Source organism: Bombus impatiens, unplaced genomic scaffold (genome assembly GCF_000188095.3).
Source record: "Bombus impatiens unplaced genomic scaffold, BIMP_2.2 scf_2222, whole genome shotgun sequence".
NCBI classification, from domain to species: domain Eukaryota; kingdom Metazoa; phylum Arthropoda; class Insecta; order Hymenoptera; family Apidae; genus Bombus; species Bombus impatiens.
Genome location: NT_178641.1, coordinates 107,811 through 127,438, shown reverse-complemented (window position 1 = coordinate 127,438; position 19,628 = coordinate 107,811). Strand labels below are relative to the sequence as shown.

The 19,628-nt window shown below is 37.0% G+C and overlaps 1 protein-coding gene and 1 long non-coding RNA gene across 4 annotated transcripts in view; one reads left to right on the top strand and one right to left on the bottom strand.

The window, feature by feature from the left end:
* The first annotated feature begins 4,846 nt into the window (after nt 1-4,846).
* Nucleotides 4,847-19,628, top strand: part of LOC100744232 (mucin-17) — a 51,195-nt gene continuing 36,413 nt past the window's right edge. For 2 of the 3 annotated variants that reach the window (XM_012393146.3, XM_012393142.3), the window contains exons 1-2: nt 4,847-5,099; nt 6,955-7,317. The gene's annotated coding sequence lies outside the window, so the exon portion shown is untranslated. Of the gene's footprint in view, nt 5,100-5,195; nt 5,258-6,954; nt 7,318-19,628 lie in introns of all 3 variants that reach the window. The other variant, XM_033324379.1, reaches the window with a different exon arrangement.
* LOC112213933 lies at nt 11,325-16,872 on the bottom strand. The gene is made up of 2 exons (XR_002947853.2): nt 12,507-16,872; nt 11,325-11,712 (listed from the first exon to the last, which is right to left on the bottom strand). It is a non-coding gene; the product is annotated as an uncharacterized LOC112213933 (long non-coding RNA).

The following is a 19,628-nucleotide window of genomic DNA, read 5'->3' as shown; positions in this document are numbered from 1 at the left end:
AACGAGAATAAAACTCGAGATTCCATCAATCTCAAAATAACAAAATAGATAGCTATTTGAGCGTTCGTTATTTCTTCGAAGACTCGTTGTAAGTTTTGAAAGACGAAGACGAGGATTGATTATTCAAAACGACGAACTTTACCTTCTATTGGCAATCGACGGAATGTCCAGCGTATTGGATTTATAAATTGGAAATTCGTAGATTTCAATTCACCATTCACTTTTAAAGATATTCTTATTAGTTTTCGATTAAAAATATTCTCTATATAAATATAACGCTTCTCGAGTATGCATCGTTTACATCGGAAAGATCGAAAATATTTGCTCGTGTAGAATTTGTTTTTTTAAAAATAATTTTTATTACAAAAACATGCGATCGCGTTGAAAGATACTGGGTACTGTCAAAGAACATTACCAGATACAATTTTCTGTTCATTATATTGCTTTATCTGACAGCGACTTTCATGCAAAATTGGATAACAGAACTGCTTTCCATTATTTTTCTTTCATATTCAAGAACAGCAGTATCTTATATCCACGACAATAATTTATTACGATAATGGTAAAGTTCACGGCAGACCAGACATTTCGCAAATATTAAAAAGAAACGAAAAAATATGCTTTTTTAAAAAGATATCGTTGGTAGCACAAGAATATTATACGTATTATGCTTTGGTACAGAAGCTCATATTGTTACGAAACGGAAAATAAAAAATGATTCTTTTACACCGGTCATTCTTATTGTCATTAAAGTTGCACGCATAGGGACGGCATTTATGCAAGTAATTCACGTTTTCAGCAACAATAAAATGCACCGGTACATAGAGAGCACCGTGGAATACGAAACAAGGGGCACAGTACAAAGCAACGTGGCTTTTGTTTCCATCGTTCGAAATTTACGTGGTGTATCATGGCCAGAGAACAGCCTACATTATAAGTTATAATACAGCCGGCTAGATCTCGTTTCATGGAACCCTTACACGTATGGAAGCCTTTTTCTCGTGCATTCACAGGGGTCTCAGGTTTGAAAACGACTTCAAGCCACTTTATGTGAATCAACGCGGAATCGTTTTTTAAGCGTCACAATGGCCACAGCCGCTTCACCGTCGTTAAACACGGTGGCTTCGCGTGAAACCATTTTTTAAGGATATTTTAAACAAACATTGTGTTTTCGAATTCATTTCTAGCTTTTAATGAAAGGCGGAATTTAACAACAGATTAATCTACTTTTAGCAGAAGAGTTGGATAAAGTTTGTTTTTCTAATAAACGCAAGGTTTTAAAAAAAAAACCGGAAAATTGTGGAATCCAACCGATGATTCCGGTCGAGTTGCTAGTATATCGTTATAGTAGTTGTTACGTTATGGATGGAACGATAAATACGTCTGGACGGCCAATTAAGAGAAAACAAGGTAGAGACCTTAAAACATGAAAAAAAAGTAGAAAATACTAAAGAAAGAAAGGAAAAACATCGTATCTAAATTAGGTAAAATACACCGCGACATTCGCCCAGCAATGTTTTCCCCTGTGACGATACGCTCCGTATACATATTTCTAGATCCTAGTTCCACGCCTGTAATTTTACGCGAGCGACATTGTGTCGTGAACTTTCGTTCACGTCAATTTTCTGCTGCGGAAAAGCAGAGCCGAGGCATGAAATATGCATCGCGACGGCAACATTTCTTTATGAGAACGTACCATCGATCTGTACGTATAAGTTCGGTTTGCACGTATGACGATGTCGTTTGTTGTGCAACAGCTACGGCATTATGAAAACCATAGCGAACTAAGGGTCTCTTGCACAAATAAATCAATATTATCGACGAATGTTATTTCAGGAGACTGTAATTCCATAAGAATATAGAACCTCGTAATTTTTCTTAAACTCTGCCACGCGTTTTTTAAGAAATTCTATGAGGACGAGGCAAGTTAACGTAATTCCGTTTCGTTTCCTCAATTTTTCAGCTATTTGGAGCAAATAAAAACTCGCAATAATTGTTGTCTCTAGAAGTTGGGTCTAAAGATATGAAATAATCTAGCAAACGGAATAAAAGAATTATTATAAGCACGAAGCAACGCGTTAACAGCCAAAACATGGCTGTCGTTCTAATTTCTCTGATGTTGGCCACTCTTCGTCTAACAGCAACGAAAAATTGTACGATGTCTGAACCAATTTTTTCTTATAAAATACAAAAGAATGGCGAAAAGCAAACAACCGACTGTTTATCGTAATCAAATCAAATCGAGGCGAAGAGTGCGCGATCCATGTTGCTCGAGCTTGCAGAGAAAGGATTTTATGTAAGTTAATAAGCGCTGATTATTACGGTAATTAGTTCATTGCTACGGAAACACAATTTTCGGGCTCATCCTTCGTAACGAGGCGAATCGTGTATACCGTAGTGAACCGTGGTGCAGAGATTTTCCTGTTTCGTTAGATACACGTGCGTGCACATCCGGAAAAGCGCATCCTCCTACGTACTTTCGCGTCGAAGCACCAAACCGTGGCAAAACGTCGATTCGCATCGGTAATTTGTTTCGTTCATTAACCCTTAATTCGTGATTTATCCAAATACGGATGATCTCGTAACTATTAAAATACAGCGACGATGTTCTTTCACCTATTTCGTTGTTATTCTCATTATGTGTTTTTAAGGTCATATACACCTTGTAAGGTTATTAGCGACCGTGGTGAGAACGCTAATCGTAAGTAGGACAGAACGTATCTATAATGAGTAGTAACCAATATCTTTAAAAAATCCTTCGGAAAGTATCCTTCGGAAAATCTAGAGCTGTTATATTGTTTCTATTTCAAGAAAATAAGTATCGACTATAGCATTTGTACAAAGAAAGAAGTAATTTCAGTTAAACAGTTTGCCTTCAATCACTGTAATTATCGAAACGATTTTTAGCTCCTAGTTATAAACATCCTCCGAGTACTCGCGACTGATAATAAAAAAAAAAGATTAAATATCATTAAAGGATAGTATTACTTTCAATAACTTTAACAGGTTAAGAGAGGTAAAAAGTCATCGTTGTAATTCTATCACACCTGTAATTCTAATTTTTCCCTGTTAATAATAAATCACGGCAAGTATAGTCAACGAAAACGTTTAATTTGTTTTGCAAATTACTCGAATTGCTATTCCTTTATAGCTTGCGGGCCAGAATCAATTTCTCACTGGCAGAGGATTGCAATCCCTTTAATCAAATACAATCTATCCGATTTGCTCCAATTCGATTTACGGACAAATCAAACGTACGTTTATATTTTTGTCGCCACTTGCAATATTTCAACGAATGATTTTGACGATCGCTCCTCGATTTTCTAGGAATACCTTTGCATTTGTATCTGATAAATTTGTCACGATATAACTTTTGGAACGGTTATAGTGTTTTTTTTTCACGCTGTTCCAGAGAGTTTCTGGTTCCACTATTTTTATAACTTTGTTTGCGCTGTAATCTGTACCTGCGCCAGTCCTCTATACTCGTTTCAAAAACCTGTATGTCAAGCGCACGTGAAATATGTTCGTCGATAATTCTTTCTTCGTCGATTATTTGCATTTTTCAAGGATGTAAAATAATTTCTTTTTTTCTCTCTCTGTCACCTTTGTCATCAATCATCAAAGAACGACGCGATGATAACACGGTGAATCGTACGCGTGTTTCAAAATTACACGTTAAGAGTACCGTGAGCAAAAGAAAGTTTGGTCATGAAAGAATACATTTAGTGTGTGAAAATTTATTTCCTTATAATGAAAATTGCACGACAGAGAGTGATTAAATTACGTCCGTGACGTGGCACGTAATTAATAAACGGGACGCATAAAAATATGCTTTTACTTTATTTAAGTAGCTGTCCCTAGCAGAAGGTGGGACTCATTAATTTTTTGTTGCACCTCCCTTTATCTTTTGTTACTTCTAAAAACTAATTTCCGCGATTATTTGAATTTTTCAAAAGTCAAGCAGAAAGAATGTATTATAAAATGTATATATATAATATATTTCATAATAATTAATATAGCATACGTGTATATTGTGTATATTATAAGTTTGGTGATTAAACTTACCAAGAAGGCTTAAGAGAACACTGTCCAGAGATTTACTCATGCTCGCACACCAAGGCACTACACATCACACATACAGCAGCAATAGAACATTCCAGTGATTGCCGATAATTATATCGGAATCCATACGGTTCACTGTAAACTTTTAGAAAAGAATGCACTGTGGAGTTTTGGTTATCCGAACACTGTTTAATCGAAGTTCCGTATTATTCGAGTCGCTTTGAACTTTACCATGACTCCATTTTTTCCGAAAGTAACATAAGTTAATATAAGGAATACGAAAGTGTATGTAGCGAGATATTGTCAAGGAAATCAAACGTTCAATCAATCAAATAGTTAATCAAACTTAAATACATATACGACCAGAATGTTTTTTACAATTTTGTTGCACGATTTATTAACAGCCATGGATCCTTCCGTACTATTCGAGTTTTCGATTATTCGAGATATGTTCGGCCCATATCAATCGTTCGATAATTGAGACACCGCTGTAATCGATTGTATTCGAGAATTAGGAACATTTAACAAAGGAGATAAATAAGAAAGAAAAACTTTGGTAATAATCGATATGGAAGTTTCTATTTAGTATATTGGATCTTACACGGCCTATTAAATTACGATCTATTAATCGCAATATGTATACATAATTCAGAAAGTACTATTATCCTTAACAGTGGCATCACGGGCTCGCGATCGGCAAGCGACCGCTCGACGCGTCGTTGCGCATGCGCGAACGCATACCTACGCAGGAATCCGTGGCACTGATTGGTAGACGGCGCGACACTCCGAAACAGCAAGGGTACGTGCACGACTCGCGTAGTCAGTCTCGCGCCGAGCGTCTTACAGTGCGCATTGTCGAACTTTAATATCGTCCGCGCTTCGAACCAGTGAATTTGAAAACTTCCGCCAACTACGAAACCAACTACGATACTAACGTGTGCACATGACAGACGACCAGTGACGGTTCTTGCGTGGAGCAGACGAAAGTCAACAGATCGTTAATTCGTTTGCATCCAACAAGCACAGACGTTTCGAAGGTTAGCTTATTATCTGTTTTTACGAAGGAATTGTGACAAAAGCCTCATTGTGCAACCTAACCCAAATCGCGGGCATTGTTTTTTTTCGGTCAGCAGCGTGTTGATTATCGATGTCTCTCGGTTTTCACGTTGCGTCGACCTCTGTCTATGGATTTCGGGTATGCGTCACGATTGTTTCTTATTATTTCAGGAATGTTTACTATGATCTTTCTCTCTCTCTCTCTCTCTCTCTCTCTCTCTTTCTCTCTTTCTCTCTGATATACCGAGAATTTTCGAAAAGTGTTTCTTTCGATTATTTCCGAATTCTCTACCGATGACGACTTTTATTCGGTTCATAGAATCGTAGAAACATTTTAAAGATGTATTTTCTTTAATTTTCATCTGTTGCATTTGTTTGAGAATAGTTTGGTGGTTGCCACAAGTATATTGCCACAGTATATCGGCTAGTTCAGAAACTTACTATTATGTTTACAGAAGTAACGAAGGTAGTGATGTTATGATTGCCATAGCGTAATTACCACTATATGTCAATAATAATATTGCCGTACCGATGTATGCGATAGTGTATCACAATATTGTAGTAACAAGTCATATTCTGTGTATCATGTTGTAGTAGTAGTAATTATTATATATATACATAAATATCTGCTGGTTATATATAATTCTTGTACACGAAAATAAAGTAATATTACAATGATATAATAGCCTTTTTAGAACATTTTAAGCGTCGTATCGATATCGAAGTTTACATAGCAAATTTTTAACAATTCTTTTCAATTTTCTCTTTCTAATGAAAAAAATTCTTCGCCCTGTTAGTCGCTATTCTCTCATCAACGAGACTTTTTCTCTTTTTTAGCTACTTATATCTGTACTTGTTAGTCTGAAATCCAACGTTTGGCTATGTACTCGAACAAGTGTATGATTAACAATCAGCCGTGCAATTCTGTTTCATTCAGTCGATAATTACGATGAATTTCGATATTTAAACCGCTTGTCCGTCGATCTGTTATCGACGTTTCCCTGCTTGTGAATCTAGGCGTAAGAGTATCGATTTCTATATGATCTCGTTCGATGAACACGTGTATCGAGGAAAGAAACGCTTGCCTCGATACCATGCTGTAGTTATCGAAGTAAGAAATTCACAGATTTAAATGATCGAGCAACAAGTTCCCTCGACAGAAAACTTTCCTCCTCGATAAGCGTTCACTCGGTAATCGCTGACTAATAATGTTGAACAAAGAAAGAAACTGCTATGACAATGGCGTGCGAAGGATATATACTATCGGTTAAGTATTCGATATCGATCACGATCGATTCTCGCCAGTCGCAAGAAATAATCGATCGATCGGATTGAAAATTTCGACCGATTAATGGCTGAGGTTGTTTGGTATATTAGAAAGGATTCGGTAAACCGATAAGCAACCTTGACCAATATCAGTATACGTAATAAACTGCTTCAGCTAATTACCAAATAGCTCTAAATGTTTCTTGGAAGCAGAATTTTTCGGTAAATAAGTAACGTTTGTTATGGTTTGTAACGATGCAAAGAAATATTTTTCTGTAAACTTTCCTGTATTTCATTGTAATTGAAAAAGTTCGCGGTTAGGTGTAATTACGTGTCAGTAAAACAGATATATCGTCTTTTTATTAACATAGTTCGTTAAAAAATATGAATGTTCTCTTCCATGATCTTTCTCGCTATATTTATTTTCTCCATAATTTTCATATTCCGCATCGGTTCACGCTTAACCTTGCGAGTATTATACCTTCTTTGTCTTCTGTAACTACGTTGGTCGTCGGTTGTGTGTCATACCGTTGAATGCAAATGAATTAAAGAGACGGGACGATTTCGTAGATCGGGAGCGGAAGAACATTAGGAGGAGAGACAACGTAAATGGCGAGAGAACGCGTCGCCATGGGTACCGTGTGTTGTGGCTCGCGGGTGTAGTGCGAACCCCGTAATCGAAGGGAAGAGACAAAACTGAGGGACAGAGATCACGTGATAGAGGAAGAAAGGCGAAAGAGTGAAAGGCACGGGAGAAAAAGAAGGAAGATATAGAACGCGTGGACAAGCGTGACCGGCCAAGACTTCGAAAGGCTACTCTCTCGTGGCCGTCACGTCGAGGAGAGGGCAGCGAGAGCCGGGCAGAGAAAGAGGGAGAATAATGCGGACTCGTTGCTTCCGCCTTCATCAGCAGCACGTTCAGATCTGCTCGTAGTAAGTACAGAAAAATCAGTATCCTTCGCGTATCTGACAATGCGTCCTTGAGGCTACCGATCTTTATGCAAATTCAAATTTTTATGACCATGATCAAACAAATGACACGACCAGACTGTAGATAGCTATTCTACAATGGCTACAAAAAGTATTAGGTCGTCCGGAAAGTTTCTTTCTTTTTGTAAGGTAATGATGGATGCACAATATTTTCCGTTCTATATTATCTTATCGAATCACTTATGATTCATTTCGCTCTATCAAAATAAACATCACAACGTTCGACGGATTAGGTTTCATGTTTGTATACAGATGCATCGTTGTGAAAGAAGGGTCAGTGAAAGAACGACACTTTTCGGACGACCTAACACTCGCACACCATTGTACTTACTGTAATATTTTCATACAGTCAGTCTCACTAATACTCGGACGCTTTCTTAAACTATAGAATAACGTTTTTTAGAATTGGATCGAACAACGAGTCTTTTTTTGAGAAATTAGGAGAATTAATCTATCAGATGACGCGTAAAGAAACTTTGGAAACGTTGCAATTGGTCGGAATGACGAAAAATGAAATTTTATTTCTTCTAACTGCTCTTCGATCCGAATCTACTAAAGAGAAAATTGCGAAAAGTAAATTTCAACGACATTGCAAATTCCTCTCGAATACTCGATTCACAGTTTATTATACGCATGCAAACAACGTGAATACAGTATCGGTAAACAGAGTGATTTAAGTTTAAGGGTCTCGTTAGACTCGCTTCGCCGAGTCCCGACCAGGTATCTAAGAAACCGTTCGACTTGGTCTCTGTATATATCGAGTCAAAATGCTTCCTTGGACGAAATAAAAGTTAAAAAATAAAGGTGCGAACCACGAGAGCAATTAACCACAAAGTTAACCGCGAGTATCTGTGGTGAAAAGAGAACTGGATGCATGTAAATGATCCCGATATATTCAAGGATGTTTCCAGTTGGTTCTAGTCGGTCAATAGAAAGTACAATACAGGCCGTGACAATTTGCTATAAACCGTTACGACACGAGTCTTTCTATCTGCATATCTTCTTTGTGATCGATAGGTCGTATTAATGCTAGAGCTCGTAGAACTCCATAGTGTCTCTAGAGTGTCTTTTCGCACTTCATTTTTTATTTCTTTGGTACAAGCTTATACTTTAGTTGTTGGTAGTTGTAGCGTTGAAATATGCGAGGTGTTCAACTTGTAGCAGTACTTTAATCGAGAATAGTACGAAGGTACGATAGTATTCTCTGCATAATTTCTAGCGTCTTAGCCTGAGTAGTGAATTTATGTGAGCAACGAAAGAGATCAAAGTTCCCCTATATCTTTTTTTATTTTATACACAATTCTCGATGCATTATTTTTGTTAGTCTGGGTATTCCGACGGAATTTAAAGTGAATCTGTGGCGTTGTCACGGAATAATGTCCAATTTTCAGATTTAAAGGACTGTGAAAAGGCAGCTAAAAGGCGAAGAATCCTCTTTATTGAAATTCTGTATGAAGAGAGTCGTCAAATTAACGTAATTGGATTATTTCAAGTTCATGCCTTGAATGGCGCGTTAGGAAAACGTGAAAAACGAGGCTTTATCAAAGCAGCAATTTTCTTTGATGAAACTCGACCTGCTCCGCTCGAGTGCCACGTACGAGAGGAAAAGAAAATATAAAAAGTCTTTTATAGAGTTGCTACTTCTAAAGAAGAATTTTGATTCTAAATTACTGCGTCTCTAAACGTCTCGTTTATTTAATTAATATAGGGGCACAAAATATAGGAAGAAACGTTTAAATTACTTGTAACGTCTGTATTACGGCGAGCGTGTTTATTTTAATCGTACGATTTTTTTTTAAATTAATTTACATTCTAAAAATTATTTCAAGATACTTCGAAACTCGGAATTAAAGCGATCGTTACTGGTTCTGCCACGGGCATTTCGTAAAACGTTTTGTAGCGTTTTCTCTCAGTTCGCATTCAAGGGTAATGTGATTAAGGCGATCCAGGACTTTAGCGACCTTTTAATTTTTCAAGAAATGAAACTCCCGCGAATCCTTAGGATATAATTGAAATTTTAGAGTCACAAATTTCATTATGAAACGTTAATCTGAAGGCGAGTTGGCTTAATTAAGCCAGTAGCATTCTACAGATAGCGAGCCACAAGTTTCCGACACTTTGTCACGATATTTTATTCGAGAGACCTTTGTCTCATTCCATCTATTTTCGAAAAATTGTCGCAACGCGCGCGTAAAATTCTTAGTTTTATAAAACATTGCAACAAGATGACTTTACATTTGTGTCGAACTTTATTCGAATATTACGCCGATATTCGGAGGAATGGACCAAATGGATTTGGAATATTTGTTTCGATTCCAATCACGTGTACCTGAACTTCAATTCTCGTGCAACGAAAACATGGAATACATGGAATTATCGAGGGATCGCGTTCGTTTTGCATAGATAGTCTGTGTTCATCGTGGAGTTGCATGTGAACGATCGGACATGGATTGGCGAGCGTGTAAATGACGTTAGAAAGTTGCGAAAGAAGCAGCTGACTCATCCGCTTTTTCTCATCGTTGCGGAACGATTCCGTGGCCGTACACGTATGTATACATTATATATGCAACACTCAATGAGAAAATATAGGGGAAGTTTATCGTGTTAGCAACTGCATCGAAAGCGATAGCGTGGTCAAAAGTTTCGACCGTGTTTTAAACTCTTAGCGATCGTCGTAAACGCGGAGATTAATAGTATGGCGATTAAACGTCGTTAACATGTGATGATCTTATCGTGGGTGGGTTGTTTCAGCTAGAAGCTTTATGCAGGGTGTTGTTTCGTGATGGATTGAGTACAAATACTTGCAAAAAAGTGCGAGCTTACGTGTGAGCGTATTACGAGCGAAGAATGAATTTATAATATTTTAATGGAATTTTAATGGAATTTTAATGGAATTAAAATATTATAAATTGCGGAGTTTCCTGAAATTTCTAGGAATATTCCTTCGAGGTTTCGATATTATACTAATGGAGATTTTGTTGGACTATATTTATTGTTAAATCATAAATAATTGAACTTGCCCCTCGCAAATAATGTAAATATTATATAATAATATAAAATATCCTTCTCCAAAATCTGCATTTACATCGATAATATTTTCGAAAAGTAGCATTATGCGAATGTTGTAACTATTAAGTAGTTAAACGTAGATTTGCATATTTAAACCAAAGAATTTCCAGCAGAAATTTTAATATAATCCAATAGATTCGTATTTATCTTTCCGATTTTTTCTTAATATTTGTTGAATATTTCCAAGCTTTTGAAGTTCTGTATCTTCGTCATCGTCGAAATCCTTCTTCTAACCTTCGTTTATCGTTATCAGATAGAATGGTTTTATCACTGATACAAAAGTGTCAGCTGTTTAATCCATGAAATTATTCTCTCCTCGCTTTCTGTACAAATGTCGCGAAAATCGAACTCGAATAATTTACGCTTCTGTTTATTATATTATATGAATCGTATCTGATAGGCAAAAACTGTTTTTACGCCTTTTATTATCCTCGTTATAATTCCTGTTACTTACTTCTTTAATTCTAAACCTAATAGCATCGTAAAATCGAATCTTTACGTTTACTTGTGACGCTTTTACGAGTGATATTAGCAGCTAAGCATTTGTCGGAATGTTTTATTAACTGGTATTGCCTGTACAAACAATCAATCGCGATAACGACAAGGAAGAAAAGGAATACCTGCTTGATAAGCTCTGTTCGATTCTGATTCATATGCACGTGGTAGCATATAAATTGCTCGATAATAAACGACATATCGAGTTAAGATAAATTATTGCACTATAAAATATAGATTGCGAACTGTAAATTACAATCCTAAATTATTCTCTCTCGTTTATAAACATTTTTGAACGTGTATCATCAAAGGTATTAATCGTTTTAATTCTATAACTATGAGGGTACGAATATGTATTATAGAATACAGATAATAATGCAGTAATATAATTTAATATTTTTTGTGTTATAAATAGCGTAGTATAGTATTTTGTATTGCTTGCAATATACTCGAATATTGTTCGTTCGAGGACCATTCGAGATTTAAGTCGTAGAGATTGTCATATTAATTCTTGTCTCGGATGCTGCTCGTGGTATTCGTCGACCGGACCGAAAAGTTACGGTATCTGGATATGTGTTGGTGCATATACATAGCAGGAAAGTTAAATTTATGCAGTTACACACGGAAAGTCCCGTTTTAATCTCTGCTGATAAATATCTTCGGCTTAGTCCAGCGAATACAAGATTTCGACTCGCCAGCAACGTTTACTTCTTTCTCCTGCTTGGTCCTTTGCGATCCTTCAGTATGTGTGTGCATATATTCCAGCGTATGGATCTAAAAGCAAAATGGTATGGTAGGAAGTGCATGAAAAATGCAGTTGGCAGTTGGAATATTGGATTCCTATAATTCGTAGTTTTCGAGCAACTGTGTTTGTCATAGCGAGGATGTTTACTCATTTATCGGAAATTTAAAATTTTTATTCGGGCAAACATAGTGCAACGTATTTTCTATTTTTTGAAAACCATAATCTTCAAGTAACATCAAGCTTTTACGTTATTTTTAGAAATACTTCTTAGCGTAGGCGCAATGACCGATTAAAGATTCATTAAGTCGATGTGTTTGAGAAAATCCTATGGTTATAAAAGAAGTAGGGACGCGTCATTTCGAAGCAATGTATGGAATGCATTCTTCGTCGTCCTTCGCGATCCTTTTGTTCAATTTCTTCATTATATCCTAGCCATAAAATTATTCTATAACGAACATAACTACCACTGCACATTGCACCTTGTAGTAAATAAAAAGACAATTCAGAAAACTAGCGATAAACGTACGAAGTATTTTGTAGATTTGAAAAAAGTATATACATTCCACGAATCGTTTGTTTTATCGATTACCTTGTCTCTATTCCATTTATTAGTTAATATCGCTTGATCGTTATTCCAATAATAACGACTCTTTTAATAGCAAACTGCATATAAATCCAAGTATCAACATATCATACAATAAAATAATATTTTCCTGTTCTAATGTGATATAAACGTAGTATATTCTCAGTGGGTTTCTAGTAGCAGACTCTCCCATGCCATAATTCAACTTGTCTGGGGATAACAACAAATTAGAAAAATTACCGTCTGGCTTGTACGTGGTCTTCTTTTCTCCTCGACGATGTCCCTTCTCTTTCATTCTTTTCCCTCGCTGGTGCCGCCGGCTGGTGCGTGTTTCCGCCGTATTTTCTCTGACATACCTCTGCGTACACACGCTCCCACGTCACGCGTGACACTCTCAATGACCCACGCAACGCACGAGGCCCGTACTATCATAATGTTTCATTTCTGATCCTGTAAGTTACTCGGTTCTCTCCTGATCGTTGATTCGCCGCGATAGTCGAAAGTCGTCGCATCGAACGAAACCCGTTAACCCATTAAATCGTGCAACACGCACCAGTTAACCAGTCGCTTAGATTACTTATCTCTGGAAGATAATTTTTTGAAAAGCTTTACATAGGAATTCACTTTATTTTTTATTTTTAAAGAAAGATTATTTGCCAGAACTTGGAAAAGATTCCACGGTTGAAAGAAGCCTCACTGATCGTATAATTAAATATTTTGAGAACGGTCTCGCTGCTGAGCAGCAGTTAAAGATAGTCGACGCACTCTGAATCATCGTACCATTAATTCTCATGTTTTTCTTCTGTATCGCGAAGAAACACAGGTTAAAATTGTCTCTTTTCATTCTCCAGTTATTCGATTTCCTTTATCAGCCAGTGCCGTGACATCGGCACCGCTATACTTAATTTGTTTACTACATAGTAATTCGTTTCACTTAACTCCAATTAAACCTTGTACAACGTATAGATACGTCTACAAGACATCGTCGCGCACATTCTGTTCCGGTCAAACTCGATTTCGAATCTATCAAAGTTAGCAAGTGTTTCGGATTTGTACTTGGTAGTAAGCACCGGACGTGTACCACCGCAAGTCAAATGATTTAATCAATTTCAGAATTGGAATCCCCGACGAACACGACTTGCTAGTGCGAACAATCCATCGTTGTAACCGGCGAGGTTTCCCATATCTGCTCGCCGTGCCTCTAGAACCGTGGAAATCTCAATTTCACGGTGGAACTCGCACGTGTCTGATTATACAGAGTGTTTATTGCACGCGTATTCGATGAATTCTCATATCCGATTCAGGACTATGCTAATAATGATAATAACGATCACTAGTCGTATTCGCAAAAGTCTGTTCCAACAAATCTCCGCTGACAAGACAATACCAACGTCGATTTCGCAACTGATATGGTACATATACCGTGGAAAATAGCAAATTGCGGTGCGTCGAGCACATTCAAACGCGACACGATAAAATCATTGGCCCGTCCCTCCTTTTGGCCTACTCGTATCGTTTCGATGAATAGCACCATCTTGGCGGACAAAGAGCAACGGGTAGTTGCAACTTGTGTAAGAGCATTAAATGTCAGGTCAAGAGACTGGCTCGCTTGGCCGGATTACGGTTTCAGTCCTTCTACGTATACTTTATTTCACCGCAGACGCTTTAGCGCACCTAGATCTTTGCCATTCTCTGCCGTAGTGCCGTTGCTTGCGCCCAACAATTCCGTACTGTCTCCCATTTAATTGAATTCTGTAGCCGTAGACTGGTACACGTCGGTATTTTCGTACAATCCAGCTTCGAAATGGTTTCAACTTCTCCGTAGAGTTTGTCAACTCGGATTGAAACGCGAGATTCCAACCATCGAATTTGCCTTTAGCGTTTAGCAACTATACGAACGGCAAGTTTGAAGAGACGTTGAAACAATCGAAGAGTCGATTATTGTTTCCTTTGTTGCATTCGAAAATCTCCATACACATCGATACGCTCTGTCGTCGATTGCTTTAGACGAGATGTCTTGACAGTCTCTGCGAGATCTCTCTCAATCTCCGAAGATCTCGTGGAAGATCTGCAGTATAATTAGTGGTAGATAATAGCAGAGTAGAAGACCAACTTTGCCAGTGTTCCAAGATTCGCTAAAATATTTCTCCGTTTTCACGGATTCGCTGTGCTTCTAATTATTCCCAGGGGAGCGCTTATTCGCGAAATCTCGTGATTACCAGGGTTCTAGAACAAACAATCGCCCGGGGATTGTCTCTTTGGTTCGCATTTAACATTGCACGGTGTTACAATAGCGCGCAAACAAACACATAACAAACCACGGCGCACCCAGCTCTGACATTTTCCATCGAACACCCGCCGTGTAATCTCGCGCGTGTATTCCTTACTGTTTCTCAGGATCGTAGGTTCCGTTGCTTAACATTTTCATCCATTAAATGTTATCCGTGCGATTTTACGACCGGCGAACACAGTTGCGTAAATAGCAGCGAAATAAAGTTATAATCTCGCGACTCCAGTGAATGAACGTGTACTACCATTGCGATTTTCATTGGTATCCGCTTCATCGTTCTATTTTTCGCTGTTTCTTTACAATGAGAAAAAAGATACGATCGGTGTGAAAAATATTTGTATAGCGCTTAACTGTATCAAAACTATCGTAGTACGTAGTTTGGTAACGAAATTTTAACAAATAAAGTTTGCAAGTCTCCGGAATGACGTTCAAAAAAAGAAAAACGCGATATCTATTCCTGTCGTGGAAATATCAATAAATATCTAGCAAATGGTAAAAATATATGCGTAATAAGTATAATAAATACAGTTACCGCTTCATTGGATAAAATGACACAGATATTTTCTAAACAGAGATTTTCTCTCTTAGATATTAGGTAAGTTTTATTAATTTTTTACACAGGATTTAGATTACCATGACAATATCAGAATTTCCAGTTTACAGACCATTGGAATCATTTTTTCATATTGTTTAAATCAGTGTCTTTCGCGTTACGTAACGTTCACAGTTTATACGACAGAGAATTAAGAATTAAGAGAACCATTATCCTCTTTATATTTAAGAGTCTATGTTCCATATATAGTATAGTCATTGTTATATCAAAAGCAATCAACGAAGTTGATTTCACCCTTCTTGCACTGGATTCACTTCCGAGAAGCGAGTCGCGATTTCTCGATACGTAATGCCCGGATGCTCGATTCATCGGTGTCTTGAAGCTTACGAGATTCAACAACGAACTGAGGTGCAAACGTCACAACGGCCATGATGATAAGATAAGACCAACCGCGTCACAAAGCTGTTCAACACGTTCGCAGCTGATAGGATTTTTATCGTATGTTAACAAGTAATTCTTTCAAATTTTCTCAATGCTAACATGAAAGCATTCTGCATTCGCAATTTTCCAATTGTCAACTCGTCGATACGCGTATCCGATTTTTCATTTGCACCAATCTCTGCTTACCTTGATACGACAAATGGAATTAGCAAGTTTGCTCAACGTGACTTTCGTTCGAACAGTCCGCTGTACTATATCCATGTTATTTCAAGGACTGTTTCATTTTCATCTTAATGGCAGGTAAAACCATAGGTAAATGTAATGACGATTCAGATTTAGAATGACAAGGATTGTTTTTTAATTGATATAAGACATCTTTCACACGTATGTGTTCAAACTTTGCAAAAACAGACAAGAGATAAAATTAATTGAAACTTTTTTTCGTATCATTCCTATATGTGTTTTTTCTCTCGCGTCTTTGTGATAATTTTATCGATATTATTTGATAGTAAATATCTTGAGGTCGATATCGTCAAAAAACAGCATCGAGATCGTGGAACGACATGATAAATCCATAAAAGAAATTGAAACAATTGTATACGATAATTATATATAATTACATATAATTATTCCCACAAACAGCAACACGATTATTATACAAACAACGCAGCAATACGAATGGAAATGGCTCATTATGCCAAGAATCTGGGTAAAAAGTTTATTCGTGTATTTCACTCTCTTTCTGCCTCTCTCTGTAGAATCTTTCAGAAAGGTAATTGCGAAACTGCATCGAGCTCGGGAACAATTCCAAGATCGCTTCGTTTCGCTTTCCAATCCTAATAGAGGAAATGAACGTCACTTATTAACAATAGAGTCGAGAGACGAGAGGCGTTGAAAACGAATTCGTAATCGGTGCCGGTTACTCGCAGCTGCAAATCGCGCGAAGAACGCCAACGGCTGTTCAATTGAACTCTCGCTTTGTGAGGTTCGGTCAAGTTCCGTGGCACACATTACGTGCCTTGAATCCCGTGCACGTGTCCAGGAGAAACCGGAAGCGTCTATTTTCAATCGCGCGCGTCAACCACGTCCGGCAATTCGCTGTACCAGAGGCGCACAATTCGAAAACAGACTCCATCGTCGATTTACCGTGTGAATATCTATCAGCCTTTAACGCGATCACTTGTTCTCAATTCATCGAGTGACTCGAATGACTGCTACACCTTAAATCATCGAGATAGCGTAACCAGGTCGATCGTATCTCCTTGCTTATCGGATCCATCGATCTATTTTGATGTCTGCATAGTAGGTCGTGATAAAGATCAGGTTTGACTATTTCTTATATATTAGGGTCTTGTTTAAAATTATCTTTGGAGGATTGACATTTTTATGAAAATTTTCCTATGTTGCTTCTAGAATAAAAGGAATACATTTTCGACGATTTATTTATTGAAATAACGAATTACTTCGATTAGTTTCTTATTTTTATTTTAGAAGCACCGTGGAGAAAATAATGTTACGTTTTATGAGGAAAAGACAAGTGGGTAGATAGTTTAAGCAACTTTGTAATTTATGGTAAACCGCCGTAAACGATTTTCTGCAAGTTTTCTTCGCCGTTTAGTCGATATTTTATGAGTCATGACATAAACTTTTTTTCATTCCCCCTTTTTTTACCCGGCAAGCAATTTCTATCAAGCGTCGAATTACCTACTTTTCTTCTTGCTTCGTCCGTTTCTCAATATCCGCTACTTTTAAACGGCATAAACTCTATTGACTAGCACTGGCAAAGATTAACTGCGAGTGAGATCCGAATATTTATGCAGAAACAACCGCAAAATACACAACTGCTAAAATACTCATCGAAATTGTATAGAGGCATATTTCTATTTCGTTACGGAAGTAATTACACTTGAGTAATTTGTCGAAGAAAATTTGTAAGCGTATCTCCGAGCAAAATATTTTTGATATTCGCGATAAAGTTAATGCACTATCGATATTATTACTATCGTGTTTCGCATATAAAACATAATTCGGATTTCGTATCAACGAAACCATAACGTATCGTATTCCATCATTTATTCAGTAGGAACATGATATCGCGTTATCCAGGTTTTCCCAATGCATCATAAAAATGACCATTGCGTAACTCGCTATACCGCAACTTCGCTAGTTTTAGAAAAGAGGAAAAATCGAAGGAAAAAGATTATGTAAAATGAAGCGGAGTGTTCAACGATAAAATGGTGAAAATTAATCGCATGCATGTAAATAGGAAGATTAACAATTTCAACTCTGCATGATAAATTAAGCGACGATAAATGCAAATATGTAAATGACCAGAATGAAGTGGGACGATCCGTTAAAAGCTTCTCTCTACTGCGTGCGACGGATAATAAGCTGAATGAAATGGAACTATAGTTTCTTTCTATTTCGTCTAGTTATTTCATTCTGTATTCTAGAAATAATCGGGATAATGGTAAATCCAAAATAACAGTTCAGTGTGTTCTACTGTGATTCGAACCCGGACCTTTCACTTCGTAGCTAGCTCACGCTACTACTTTGCACAATTAACCTATTTTGGCTGGAAGAATTATACTCTTCGTGACTAACTTTTGAAACCTGATTGCTTTCTACGATTCCTAGACCACCTGATATCACGGTTATTCATCCGGGAAACTTGCAATTTCGAAGTACAAAAATGAGACGCTAATACGAAAGTTTATGAAGAATATTATAAAAACTTTGACTATCAGTCATTTGCAGATTTCTATTCGCAGATAAATTATTAAACGAAACGTTTCGAATAAGGCTTTGCTAGTAACTTTCATAGTTCTAACTCTGGATGTAATAACAATAGTAGCTACCAGCGTTAAGAGAAATTACTATATTTATATAATTCTGCGAATCAACTCGTTTACCGTGTGTAAATTTTCGAACAGAATACACGTGGTTTCAGATCGACGATATGTCTATACTTTGCAATAAAATACACGCTCTACACTCGTCTACGCGTTCATTTCGATCGATTCGTTCAACATTGGGATTAATTTTCCAAAGTCACGCAGATTGGCCGCATCATGCAGACTTTATCGCGACAACTCCGTGACTGGATATCGAATTGCCAATCGTCATTCTGTTACTTCTTACCACGATTAAACCAGATAATCGTAATAACAAATAATAACGATACTCGTGATGCAATTGTTACGATAATGTGTTGATGTTCGCGTCTAATCGATCTTCTTATCAGTCTTTCTTTCTTCAGATATAACAGAGTCATCGCGAAATCGTTATTGCAGTACGAAATGTTAAAGGTTTTTCTATTTCGTTAAGATCCTCTGTTTAATTACATAAACGTGACTTTTTTCAAGTTCTACGACGTTACGCTTTACATTTCGCAACTTTGTAAATTTCCAGTTTTTCAATTCTAAAGATTAATGTAAATAGCAACTTGGTTGTTGAACGGTTGGTCGACACATCAACTAGATACTGTGGATCATCCAGAGCCGAGAACTACGCTCTCAAGTACGATGACTGACTCAAGTTTGCATAAAAGGGGTTGAATTTTTCGATCCTTCTTATGGTGTCCCGTGGTATTTAGTTTGCATAATATATCTCCTATTCGAGTTTTCGAGTATTTACTAGCAAGGCAGTAACGCAAAATATGATATAAATTATATTTTATCACCGTTTCATTGCTCTATCGCGTCTTATTATTTTATAATCCAATATTTATAAATTATTTATTTCGTCATATAATATCAATGGTACGACGATATAAAGCGATTTGCTTATCTATCGATCGTATTTTCTTATTCTGCGATCAGATATTTTCTTTATTATTCAAGTAATTTGTGTCTTTATGAAGATATTATTTCGCATTATCAAACAAGTTACTGTGTGAATAGATTTTTATAGAAGGATGTAAATTTCAATGGTAAAAAAGTTATTTGCTCACAAAAGAAGGAAGATCGTTTAAAACCATTTGAAAATTTATTGCGACACAATACGTACGACGTCGATCCATGTATAACAACACGCTTGTCTTTTTTATCACCAACAATGTGGAAATCTTATTCCGCAT